General features: G+C 40.7%; 2 long non-coding RNA genes across 2 annotated transcripts in view; one reads left to right on the forward strand and one right to left on the reverse strand.

Moving 5' to 3' along the window:
• Positions 1–1,409: 1,409 nt before the first annotated feature.
• LOC111760376 (uncharacterized) lies at positions 1,410–9,070 on the reverse strand. The gene is made up of 3 exons (XR_002794077.2): positions 8,983–9,070; positions 6,024–6,196; positions 1,410–5,014 (listed from the first exon to the last, which is right to left on the reverse strand). It is a non-coding gene; the product is annotated as an uncharacterized lncRNA (long non-coding RNA).
• LOC139437091 (uncharacterized) overlaps positions 8,216–11,885 on the forward strand; it is a 32,598-nt gene continuing 28,928 nt past the window's right edge. Inside the window, exon 1 of the long non-coding RNA XR_011646676.1 lies at positions 8,216–8,326. This is a non-coding gene — a long non-coding RNA (uncharacterized lncRNA). The remainder of the gene's footprint in view (positions 8,327–11,885) is intronic.

The raw sequence follows: 11,885 nt of genomic DNA on the forward strand, positions 1-11,885 counted from the left end.
CACTTGAGCCACATCTGCTTCCCCATTCCCATTTTGTAAATGAGGAAACTGGGACCTATAGAGATTAAGTAATTTGCCCATCGCCACATAGTTAGGAAGTTGGAAGCAGAGTTTTGAATCGAGGATATCAGATTACACAGTCTACCTTCTTGACCACTACACAGAATAGAAGAGGAAACCTCCTAACTAAAAATTAGGAAAAATAGAAGAGCTAAAAAAGTTGTTCATCATAAAACTTCATTAATGTATGATTATATTCAGTTGAGGTAAACTGTAACATTAAATTTGTACCCCCAAGACATTGTTACACCTTGATAAATATTACTGATATACCTCAAAGGTTTTGTACTGGACACAATGAAGGTAGAGAATTGTGGAGGAACTACAGGTGAGATGCTGGGTCTTTGGGGCATGGTCATAGAAGGAGAAAATTTCATCTTTGTGACCCTTAGAAGATGGAGGCAGAAAGTTCCTCAAGGTAAGCCCTGACAAAGCCCTCAATTTGTCATATAATAAACTTATGTAATTTACAACCAATCTCAATCCACATACATATTTATTCAGTCTCCTTTTTTTCCCTTCTAAGCAGTTTAATAACTGGCTTCTTAGCTCATTTGGTTCAGAAATGTATTAATGAGGCAAAATTGATGGATTTAATTCCTTTTTAGCTCTGAACTGCATCCCTAAACTTAGCAAACAAAGGCTGTTGAGTGACCCCAGGAGACTTCTCAGAAGTCTATCAACATCACACAAAAGGTAACGTTTTACTGAAAGTGTGAAAAAACCTTTATCTTTGCATTCAAGGACAACACATTAATTTTCACAAAGAATAACAAAGTGATTTATTACAGTGGATCCCTGAGACAATCAAGAATAGATATTTGGGGGGTTCTGGGTTTTTTTTAAGATTTATTTTTTATTTCTTTCTCTCCCCTTTCCCCACCTCGTTGTCTGCTGTGTCCATTCGCTGTGAGTTCTTCTGTGTCCACTTGCATTCTTGTCTGCGGCACCAAGAATCTGTGTCTCTTTTTGCTGCGTCATCTTGCTGCATCAGCTCTCCATGTGTGCGGCGCCACTCCTGGGCGGGCTGTGCTTTTTTCACACAGGGCAGCTCTCCTTGAGGGGCGCACTCCTTGAGCATGGGGCTCTCCTACGCGGGGCACACCTCTGTGTGGCACGGCACTCCTTGCATGCATCAGTACTGTGTGTGGGCCAGCTCACTACATGGGCCAGGAGGTCCTGGGTTTGAACCCTGGACCTCCCATGTGGTAGGCGGACACTCTATCCATTGAGCCAAATCCACTTCCCAAGAATAGATATTTGTATATTCAATATACTATACTTATGCAAATAGTCCCTACCTATGTGTATTAGTCAGCAAAAGGGGAGCTGATGCAAAATTCCAGAAATTGGTTGGTTTTTATAAACAGTATTTATTTGGGGTAGGAGGTTACAGATACCAGGCCATAAAGCATAAGTTATTTCCCTCATCAAAGTCTATTTTCACATGTAGGAGCAAGATGGCTGCCGACAACTGCGAGGATTTAAGCTTCCTATGTTCCTCCCGTCTAGGGTCTTGCTTCTCTTTCTTCTGTGAGCTTACTTGCTTGGGCTCCAGCTTGAGGCTTCAGCATCAAACTCCAACGTCAAAACTCCAACATCAAAAACCCTTAACTCTGTCCTTTGCCATGCCTTTTATCTGTGAGTCACCACCCACCAAAGGGTAGGGACTCAATGCCCTACTGGCACAAGAGGTTTACATAATTACTTAATCAAGTAAACCTATGAATCCAATATAATCTAATATGCCCATAGGAAAAGATCAGTTTAAAAACATATCCAATATTTCTTTTTTGAATTCATCAATACTATCAAACTACTACACTATGTTATAACAGTCTTCATCCAACCTCATGACCCAGCATATACTCAATCCATCTTGCTTTTATAAAGCCAAAAAAAATTTTTTTTAAATAACAACAGAAATCATCTCAGTTTCTGATTGCTTATGGAAGAACTCCTACCTAAGGACAAACTAAAGAACACAAAACCATTTCCGAATTTAATGTACCTATACTTAGGTGATCAGAAGCAAGTAATGCAATTCATTGAGAGAAAAATCTACAAAGCAGTGATGAAGCTTTGCTTAGGGGGTGTTACTGCTCAGCAAACTAAATCTAGATTTTTTATGTGATTGACATCTGACAAGGCCACAACATTAAAGGAAGTGCTACGTAATTATCCAAAGATATTCAGAGGAAAAGAGGATGGTGAAAGATTAACAGGAAAAGTTACCAGAGTAAGACCAAGGATAAGTAAATCTCAATCTCAGTTGATAGCAAAACTGGCTGAAACTATAGCAAGAGGAAATAACATGAAAACAAAATTCCTTAGAGGTATTTATCTGTAAAGAAAATGTAAAGTTTCAACGTTAGATATTTCAGAGTAGGCAGAGAAAACCAGGGCTGATAATCAAAACCTCTCCAAGAAAAATAACAAACACTACACACATACACATAAACACACATACACACAGAGATTAGTGGCAAAAATGCAAGCTACGGAGCAAGACTGAGTTCAATTCTGCCACTTAATAGATATGTGATTTTGGCAGGATATTTAATCTCTGTGCCTCCGTTTCCTCATCTGTAAAAAGGGGATAACAGAATTTATGCAAAATGTTGCTGTGAGAATTTTACGAGCATATATATATATACACACATATATAGTGCTTAAATAGTTCCAGGTGCATAATAAGAGCAGTATAAAAGCATTAGTATATTATATTTTTAATAAAAAGATATTTAAAAATTATTATCAATGGTGATATTTAATCAGGGAAACAAGAGGAAATATGGTGCAGGTCTACAATCCTTTAAAATCCTTGGGGCTAGATGTATTTCAGAATTTAAGTTTTTTCAGATTTTAGGAATGTAATACTATATATTATCTATATTTTATTTAGTATGTGGTATCCTAGGCAGCAGTTCTTAATCAAATACTTTAATATTTCCACAATGAAATGTATCAATACTCATACCAAATGGAATAGATGAAGACTTTAAGTGGCCTCATGTCAATTCAGAATAGATTTTTCCAGAAACAAGAAAAACGTTTTGGATTTTAGAATTGCAGTTAAGAAATTGTCAACTTTTATCTGTGGAGCCATAAATGTCATTGTATTAATAGAAGAATAAATCATAGGAAATACAGAGCAATGGTTATATTAGGTACTCATATGTAAATGAAAAACATGTAAAAAATTGAGTACAATGAAAAACTGAGTTTCTTTTTCTTCTATGTAAAAAAAAAAGTACACATAGTTATCACAAGGAATGTTTCCTGGATTATACCTGGGTGACTTTATGTGGCATAAATTGTTCACAACACTGGCACATTTGCCCATTTATTCCCATGACTGACTCATTTCAGGTCTCTGCTCAAATATTACCACTTTAGAGAGTCCTTCCTTGATCACTCTATTTAAAATAGCAGGTGTGAGGCATGCATACTCATTCATACTCGATCACACAGAAATCTCTTTCTTCCCTGTTTTTCTTTTTAGCACTTACCACTTTCTAGGATTATATTGCATACTTGTCTGTTCTACTACTGTGGAAACTCTATGGGAGCAGGGACTTTGTGGGGTTTTTTGTTTGTTTTTTGTTGTTTCGAGCACCTCAAACAATGTTTGGCCAAAAATCATGAGGTACTGTTCAATAAATCATTGACTCAAGAAAATAGGGCTGACTGATAATAGCAACAGGTTTCAAGAACTAGTCCTGATGTAGTAGGTCATACCTAGTTTCCAGAAGAAAGTTCAAGGCAAAAAAAAAAAAAAAGCCATCACAACAGCAGCTGTAACATGTTTATATAATGTGTCTATTAGTAGGATTCCAAAAATGTAATATAAAAAAAAGATTTATCATACACATACTTATCAAGTAAATATTGATTTAGCTACCTAGGAAATAAAAACTAAGCATTACATTTACAGTTAATAATTAATTTTGTCTGAATATTTAAGTAGACAGTCAAGAAAAAGTATGCTTAAAAGATAAAAATAATTACTATAACACACACAATATATTAAAGAAAGAAGTTACTCTGAAATATTCTACTAACATATTTCACTCACCATAGAAAGAAATCCAACTGATCTTCCTCTAATTGAAGGATACTTCTGCATTAGGTTGTAAAAATGGTCTGTGTTAGCCTCAGGGGATAGTGGTATCTGGTTGTATGTATGTATGTATGCTTAGACTTGCTCCAGGTAGTAAAACTGCTGCTTATTGATATTCTAGAGTAATCAAGTGAATGAGTTTTGGCGTGACCATAAAATGTGCAACAAAGTGCTTTCCAGTCCACGTAGATTTACTCATTGGGAAGGCACAGCTTTCCTCTCCATCTCTAACCTCATCCACATGTTCATTTTGATTTCTGAATTACTTTAAAAAGAAGTAAGGGGAGGGGGAAAGAAGGAAAAAGGAAAAGGAAAAGATGCAAATAAGACTTCAGAGCCCGCTCTTGGCAAAGGTATCAAGAATAACTACTGACTTCAAATTACCATACTTTTATCTATAAGTTGACACTCTTTTGATCTGGCATGGTAAGCATAAGAAAATAATATTTCCACATCTGTTACTTTTACTTTTGTACTTTTGTCTTCCCATTCTTCTTAAAACCATGAAGCAGGGTGGGGGAGCAGGATGCTCCAACAGCAGTTTAATGCTTTCAAATTGTGTTACCCCAAGTTCCGCTAGAATTTCCTATTACAATTACTTGGAAAAGATAACAGAAATTGAGAATACTTATATAGTATATGTTTCCCACAGAAAGAGGTGCCCCTGGGATAAGACAAATTAGCACACACATCTGGGACAGGTGCTGTTAACCAATGACTCCAGGATGGGAGGAGGTTGGTCAAAAAGATGAAGCCAGGGAACAGATGAGGCTCAGGCAGTTGGGTGCCCACCTCCCACAAGGGAGGTCCCGGATTTGGTTCTGGTGCCTCCTAAAGAAGAAACAGACAATGAGCAGGGAAGCAGATGTGGCTTAAGTGATTGGACTCCTGCCTACCACATGGGAGGTCCCTGGTTTGGTTCCTGGTGCCTCGGAAAGAAACAAGGAAGATGAACAGACACAGCAAGTGCAAACAAGGGGATGGGAATAAATAAATAAATAAATAAATAAAATCAACCTTTTAAAAAAAAACAACACAGACAATGAGCAAACAGAGGAAGGAAGGGAAAAAAATGAAGCTAGACCACTGAAGTTTTAGTTACATATTATCTGACAAGTGAGATCAAGTTAAATAATTACTGGCCCTTTGGCTCTCAATTTGCATATTATTATTTGGTAAGTTTCATCTGGATTAACACATTTGGTGGTGTTATATGTAGGAGAATGAGGAGTGGCAGAGTGGGTCCTGCTTACCAACAGGTGTACATGTTTAAAAGAAAGTTCAAGATTACTAGTATAGTCTGTTTCAGGGTACATATGAAATCTACAATCTCATGCTTCTGACCCTTGTCTTCAAGTCTCTAAACTGGAATAAAATCAAATAAATGTGAGGAACCACTTCGCACCCTAAACACGTGCAAACTTTGTTCAACAGAACACTTCACTGCCAAAACAGAGTTGGCAGAGTTTGGAGCAATGGGCCCTGAGGCTGCATGATTTGCTGGCACCAGAGAGCTTCAAAATCTTAACCTAATACTGTGGAGTTTGAGTACCATCAATTTGCTTGAGACTCCTCCCCCAAGCGTGACTTGAGAAAGAGGGAAGCTCCCACCAATAAAAACTTTATTAACACTTCATTCTTTATCCATTAACGTAGTCTTTCTTTTGAAATGGATGCAAATTCAATTTTATTGGGTTGATTGGAGAAGACATATAGGGAAAACCACTGCAAAATTAATTATGACAATGTTCTGCTTAGAAAACACTTGATCCAAATAACCCCCATATACCACAATTTATTAGTCTCACAAAATGTGGGAGCAATTAAGATATAAAATTACCTGTGACTTGCTACCATTTTACATCTCGTTCGGCTTGTCTTCTTACTTCTCTGAGTTTGAGTGATGGTTTACTTTGTATATGAACAACTTAGGGAAGCCAGGAAAGAAGCCAAGAAGAGTTCTCTTCAAAAAGGCCAACAATTAGGTCTATTGGGATCTTCATAAGCTTGATGCTGTTAATTGAGGAAAAACTGCATTTGAGTTTTAAAATTGCAGGTAGAGAACTGGAAACTGCAACTATCAACTTTAAACTTGTAAAAGCTTGATAAATATGCATTATTGAGAGGCCATGGTTTGCCTTGGAAAATTATCTTATGCTATGTTTAAATAAGAGATCAGGTGTAAAGATGCTGTTTGCTTCTTGTACAATTTTTCTGAAGCTCTCTGATATTTTCTCTAAAATTGTATTAATTTTCTCTAAAAGCCTTTCGATTTTCCCTCCTCTGGAACCTTCTAAGTATTCTAATTCTCAGCTACAATTTCAAATTTTCACCAGCTTCTAATCTCCACTGTACAGTTGAAAGTATTTAGGACAAAATACTTTTTAGGACCTCAAGTCGAAGAAGACTGTAATTTTAAGGATATTTATATAATAGTGCTGCCACCTAAAGATGAGGTGAGTAAAGAAGCAATCCAAAGGAAATGGCCCTTTACTTTTAATCCTCTCAAAATTTTCCTGACCTCTAACTAGATTAATGGATTAATAAGCATTTGTTGTTGGTCGTTAGTAAGAAAGATGAATTATTTCACAATAACTTATTTCTGAGCTGCAATTTTCTGTGGCAGAATATTTCAAACTCAGAACTTTCAGAGCTCTCTATTATTTGTGGTCTCCAGGAATACCCCTCAAATTTGTTTTTGTTTTTTTCTCAGCCATTAAGCACGTCCTATGATACTATGATGGGATACCAAAAGATACCTGGAGAAAATATATGTTTTTCTCTCCATCGGTGACTCCTTGCAACTCTGAACAACTAACATTTTTGTAACTCAATTTTCTCATCTACAAAATGGGGCTAATTATACCTTGTGCCTAATTGCCTCAAAGGCAAGATCCTTGGAAAAAGATCCTATAAGTGAGTTTAAAAGTCTACTATTGCCTAACAAAACTAAGGTATCTCGTGGTGTACTGCAAAGTCACTTCAAAATAAGATATATATTGTCTAATAAGTTATGGAAGTGACTGAGTTTTCCTAAATCACAGGTTGCTTTCTCTGGAAGTTATTTAAAAAGTAAATGATAAAGATGTTGCAGTTCCATATTTATTTTGCAGCAGAAAATGAACTGATCCATGTTATTTCTATGTGTGCAGTGTTGCAGGATGGAGAGCTCTAAGGGGGAAAGTCACCGTGCACCAAATATCTTGTCAAACTTGAAGACTTTATAAAAAAAGTCATAAAGGACATTTTACAGTTCTGCATTTCGCCCCTTGCTTAGCAATTTATAAAAATTAACGCGTCCTTTTACTCTCTCTCTCTCCGCCGAAGGATGCGTAAATATTTATCAGGGTTTTGTCCTTAGTCACAGTACCTCAAAGGGGCCCAGCTTCACCTACAGTGCGTAGGAGGCTGGGCAGCAAACCCACGGTTCCTGTCAGGAATCCCTAAAGCTATGGTTCGAAAGTGATCTACCCGCTTTCTTCTTTATGCTAATCTTGCCCTTCTTGGCCCTCTCAGCGGGTGTCTGAAGGCCAAGGTGAGACCCTCCCGGGAGATGAAAGGCCTCCTGAAAGATGGAGGCGGGGGAGGGATGACCGGGTAGTAGCGACAGAGGCAATGACGCCGAGGGCCCTAAGTTGGAGCTGGCGCAGGCCCCACAGGGTTCTATCCCCGCCTGAGTCTGGCCTTGGCCTTCAGTAGCCCAACAAGGGATAATTTATTTTCAAGGCACTCGGAGTAGGGAGTGGAGGAAGTGCGAGCCGAGAGCCTGCAAACAGCCCACTCCTCAGACGCCCCTCAAGGCCTGAACCGCGGGCTGTACACGCTCCAACAGCGGAGAGCGCGCGCACGCGCAGGAGGGGACTGGAAGGCGCGCGCTCTGGGGCCGCCGCCGCCGCCGCCGCCGCCGCCGTCGCCGCCGCTACCGCTGCCGCCGCCGCAGCAACTGAAACGGAGGGAAGTGAGGGCGGGGGCGCAAGCCACGGAGCGGGGAGAAGGGATGGGGGTGGGGGTTACTGGTGGATAGCGCGGAGCGCGCGCTGACGTCGCTCGGAGTCACGCACGGAGCGCCGGGTTACGCGTCGACGTCTGGCTGCCACGACTTGCCATCTACGGCGGCGGCGGCAGTGAGCGGATCCCGCAGGGGTAGGAGGAGGAGGAGGGAGAGCCTAGGGGGGCTGTGAGTGAGCGGGAGCAGCGGGGTGTGAGCCGGACTTGCCCGCGGGAGGGAGAACGAGCAAGAGCCGAGCCAGCCATCTGAGCCGCCTCCTCCTCCTCCCCTCGGCGTCCCGCCCCCGCCTGCCAGCCCGCCCCTCTCCCTCCTCAGCCAGCAGAGCCCGAGTCAGGAGCAGCTGGGCTCGCGCCGCCTTCCAGGACAGGTGTGCGCGCGCGCGCCCTCTTCCCCTCCCCCCTGCCTCGCGCCTTTCTCGCGCGCGCCCTCCCTCCCTCCAGCCCGCGCCCTACCTCACCTGCGGCAGGACAGCGCCCGCCCGCCCGCCCGGGTAAGCCCCTCGCGACCTTTTCTGCCGCCGCTGCCACGGCTCGAAGTGCCGCCCACCCGATCCCCTCTAATTGCCCTCTCATTCTCCAGGAATAATTATTGTTCCAGTGCAGACATCCTCATACCCTCCCTCTCGGGGACTCAGTGCAGCAAGCCGCCACCACCACCCCCACCCCCCGCAGTGCACGCACGAATGGGCCCTCTCCCACCTCCAAAAAGAACAAAATAACACCCCCCTAATAGATATATATAAAGACAATCCCACTTTCTCTGGAGACCACCAGTGGTAACGTTTGCGTACCAGTCCGTGAGTCTCATTTCCTCCAGCCACCTTCGCCCCGGAGCCTGGGACAGTGCGCCAGACTTGGCGGACACTCCTTGCACAGCAACCCTGGCGGGAGGAAGGAAGAAGAAAGGTTCTATAATCTAGGCTCTACTGCCAACCCTTCTCCTCGGTTCAACCCTTCCACCCCAAATACAAACACCCTCTCAGGATGCGTTGTAAAAATAAATATATATATATATTGGTACTGACATCGCAGATGAAGCCAGGCCCTAGGATGGGTGGCCCTCACAGGCCATTTTTGCTGCCCCACCGTTGCTTGACAGCTCAACAACCCCTTAAGCCTTATACTGGGGGCCACAGGAACGATGTGAAGCCGGAGGGTCTTCCCTTTTGAGCTATAGAGGACTCCGTAGGCAGGTTGAGATATCGGTAGGGGAAGGGACCCCATAAATTTATTTGCCATGAGGCTGAACTTGGGTAGAGAGAGACCCAAGAGACCGGTTGGGGCAACTTTCTAACGGAGCTGTCTACCTCTAAATGTCATCTTCATTTCCGCTCCCTCTGCGGGAACCTCTTGTGGGTTCTAATTCGTTCTGATCTGGACCTTTTACATTTCTGTGGGGCCAGGCGCTTTTGTACAGCTTTTTTGCGGCAGTGCCTAATGCTTGTAACCCGGCTCCTTAGAATGCAAGTTCTAATGCTTTAAAATAGTTTGAATTTGGTTTAACGTCTTTTGGTAAACTATCCAAGAGGAAAAGGAATCTTTGGATTACTTCAGGACCCCCACTGCGCCCTGCCCAAACTGACGTTTGCGAATTGCGACTTTGGAAATTGGAGTGTGACTAGAGTTTAGGGAAAGTTGCTGATTTCATTCCTTTGGGTACTAGTAAAACCATTGAAGTATCAGCCGGAAGAGAGGGCTATTGACGTTTGCATCGGTTCTCTTTGGACTTTTTGGGCACATGAAATGTCGGGTTCTCTGACTTTCTTTCGAATTTAGAATTTGTTCTACATTTATTTAACTCTACTGCAGATAATGAAAATGTTTGTGAAATGCGAGGGTTCTGTTACAAGGATTATTCTCTTCAGGTTTTAAATGTTTAATTCATATCTTTAATCCTGAACATTAAAATAGCATTATAAAGGCTTAATTTTAAAGAATAGGTGAGCCATAGAAAGGAGACATACTTTTTAAAAAATTGGTGAAATGCCATTGCTATTAGTCTTTGTTGTTGTTGTTAAGTGATAATTACTTTAGCGTTTCCTTAATTTTTTTCTGGTAGATGGCTACAAGAAGAAATGGGTAATTCCTCCACTTTGAACTTGGAGTACAACATTCCTGTTCGTTTTAATGATTTGGGTATTGAAGATAATTGTCTGGTTCTAGACAGGCATTAACCTAAGTAGCACTTGAAAGCACAAGTTCTAATGTTCTCTTATTTTGGAAATTTGTGATTTTGTGAAATATTAATTAGCATGTTGTTTCTGTTGGGAACTCTATAACAAAAGAGTTTACTATCCAAAGGTAGGTACTTTCTTTTTCAAGTTTATTTTATAAATTTTTAAACTTTTAAAAACCAAATCTGAATTAGGTTGTTTCAGAATCACTTGTAGTTGAGGCTGAGGAAAATTGAGGCTTTTTTCCCCTTCTTGTTCTTTCTAATGTCTGTTTCCTTGTGTACAATTTTTTGTTGTTAAGAATTTGTTAGACATGAAGATGGGATTAAAATAGTCTTTATTTGCTTCAAAATGTGCGTATAGTGTTAATAACTCAAGAAATCTAAAAATGTTTAAAATATTTTTTAATATAAGCAAGCTTTAAGGAAAAAGGGAATATTTATTTTTGAAGATTTTCCATTAACCGTGGATATTTTGCTGCTATCATATTTCGTTTTCCTTTTGTCTTTTCTATGGTTTAATGAAATTATAAATTTAATTTTACAACTCTTTTAAAATGACATTCAAACAGCAGGGCACTATACTGATTTTTTTAGGTAATTAACATATGGCTAGAAGTCTTTTTAAATTCACAAATTTTCTAATGGATTTTCACAGTTAGGAAGCAAATCCAACTTTGAAATTCTATTTAGAGTTCTAAACTTTTTGTTTAGACTTTTTTTTTTTTTTTGGTTTATACTTTTCTGCGAGTTAATGTTCATTCTTCCCAGACTATCTTTTAAGGCTACTGCTATATACAATAGCCTAAGGAAAGCCGCTTTTCACCCCCTAGTCTGAGCAAAAGCCCACACTTAGGGGCTTATCCTGAAATTAACTCTCTTGTTTCCATAGTAAATATGTGCTAAATATCCAGTTTATCATTTAATCATTTTAGAAAGGCATTATTACTCTTATTTGCCTTTTAGATAGAAAGAAGGAAGGAAGCTGGTATATAATGGTAGAAATTGTATATGTATATAGCCAATAGCATAAAACACGTACATATTTATGTGAAGAGATTCAGTCTTCAGTCGTTTGCTGAGCTGAGCTTAAAGCTCCCAGTTTAAGCATGCAAATGGTGTTTAACTTGTGTTCTGACTAGTACTTCGTCTGTTGCCTCTGCACTAGGGAACTAAGACCTCAATTCTGGATGACAGTCACTTTTCCAGGAAATCAGGGCACTCCCAAACGCAACCCCTGGACATAAATGTTTGGGATGGAGGGCAAGAAATTTAAATTTCGAGGTTGGGCCAGGAAGGCGGTCAGTGTTGAGCCTTAGTCTTCTGTCGGTGGGAAGCAGTCATGACGGGGACCATCGGGCAGGCCCCTCATCGGGATTTCATTGGTCTTGTTGCTGCCTTGAGCTCTCGTGAGGGGGCAAGGGCTTGCTTCAGCGCAATGTAAACCCGAAGGAAGAGTGCATTCCTGTTATATGAGACCTCTTCATAGCTCAACCTCAGCGCTTCAGTTAAGAGCGTAAT

The sequence above is a fragment of the Dasypus novemcinctus genome, chromosome 2 (assembly GCF_030445035.2).
Source record: "Dasypus novemcinctus isolate mDasNov1 chromosome 2, mDasNov1.1.hap2, whole genome shotgun sequence".
Taxonomy (NCBI): Eukaryota; Metazoa; Chordata; class Mammalia; order Cingulata; family Dasypodidae; genus Dasypus; species Dasypus novemcinctus.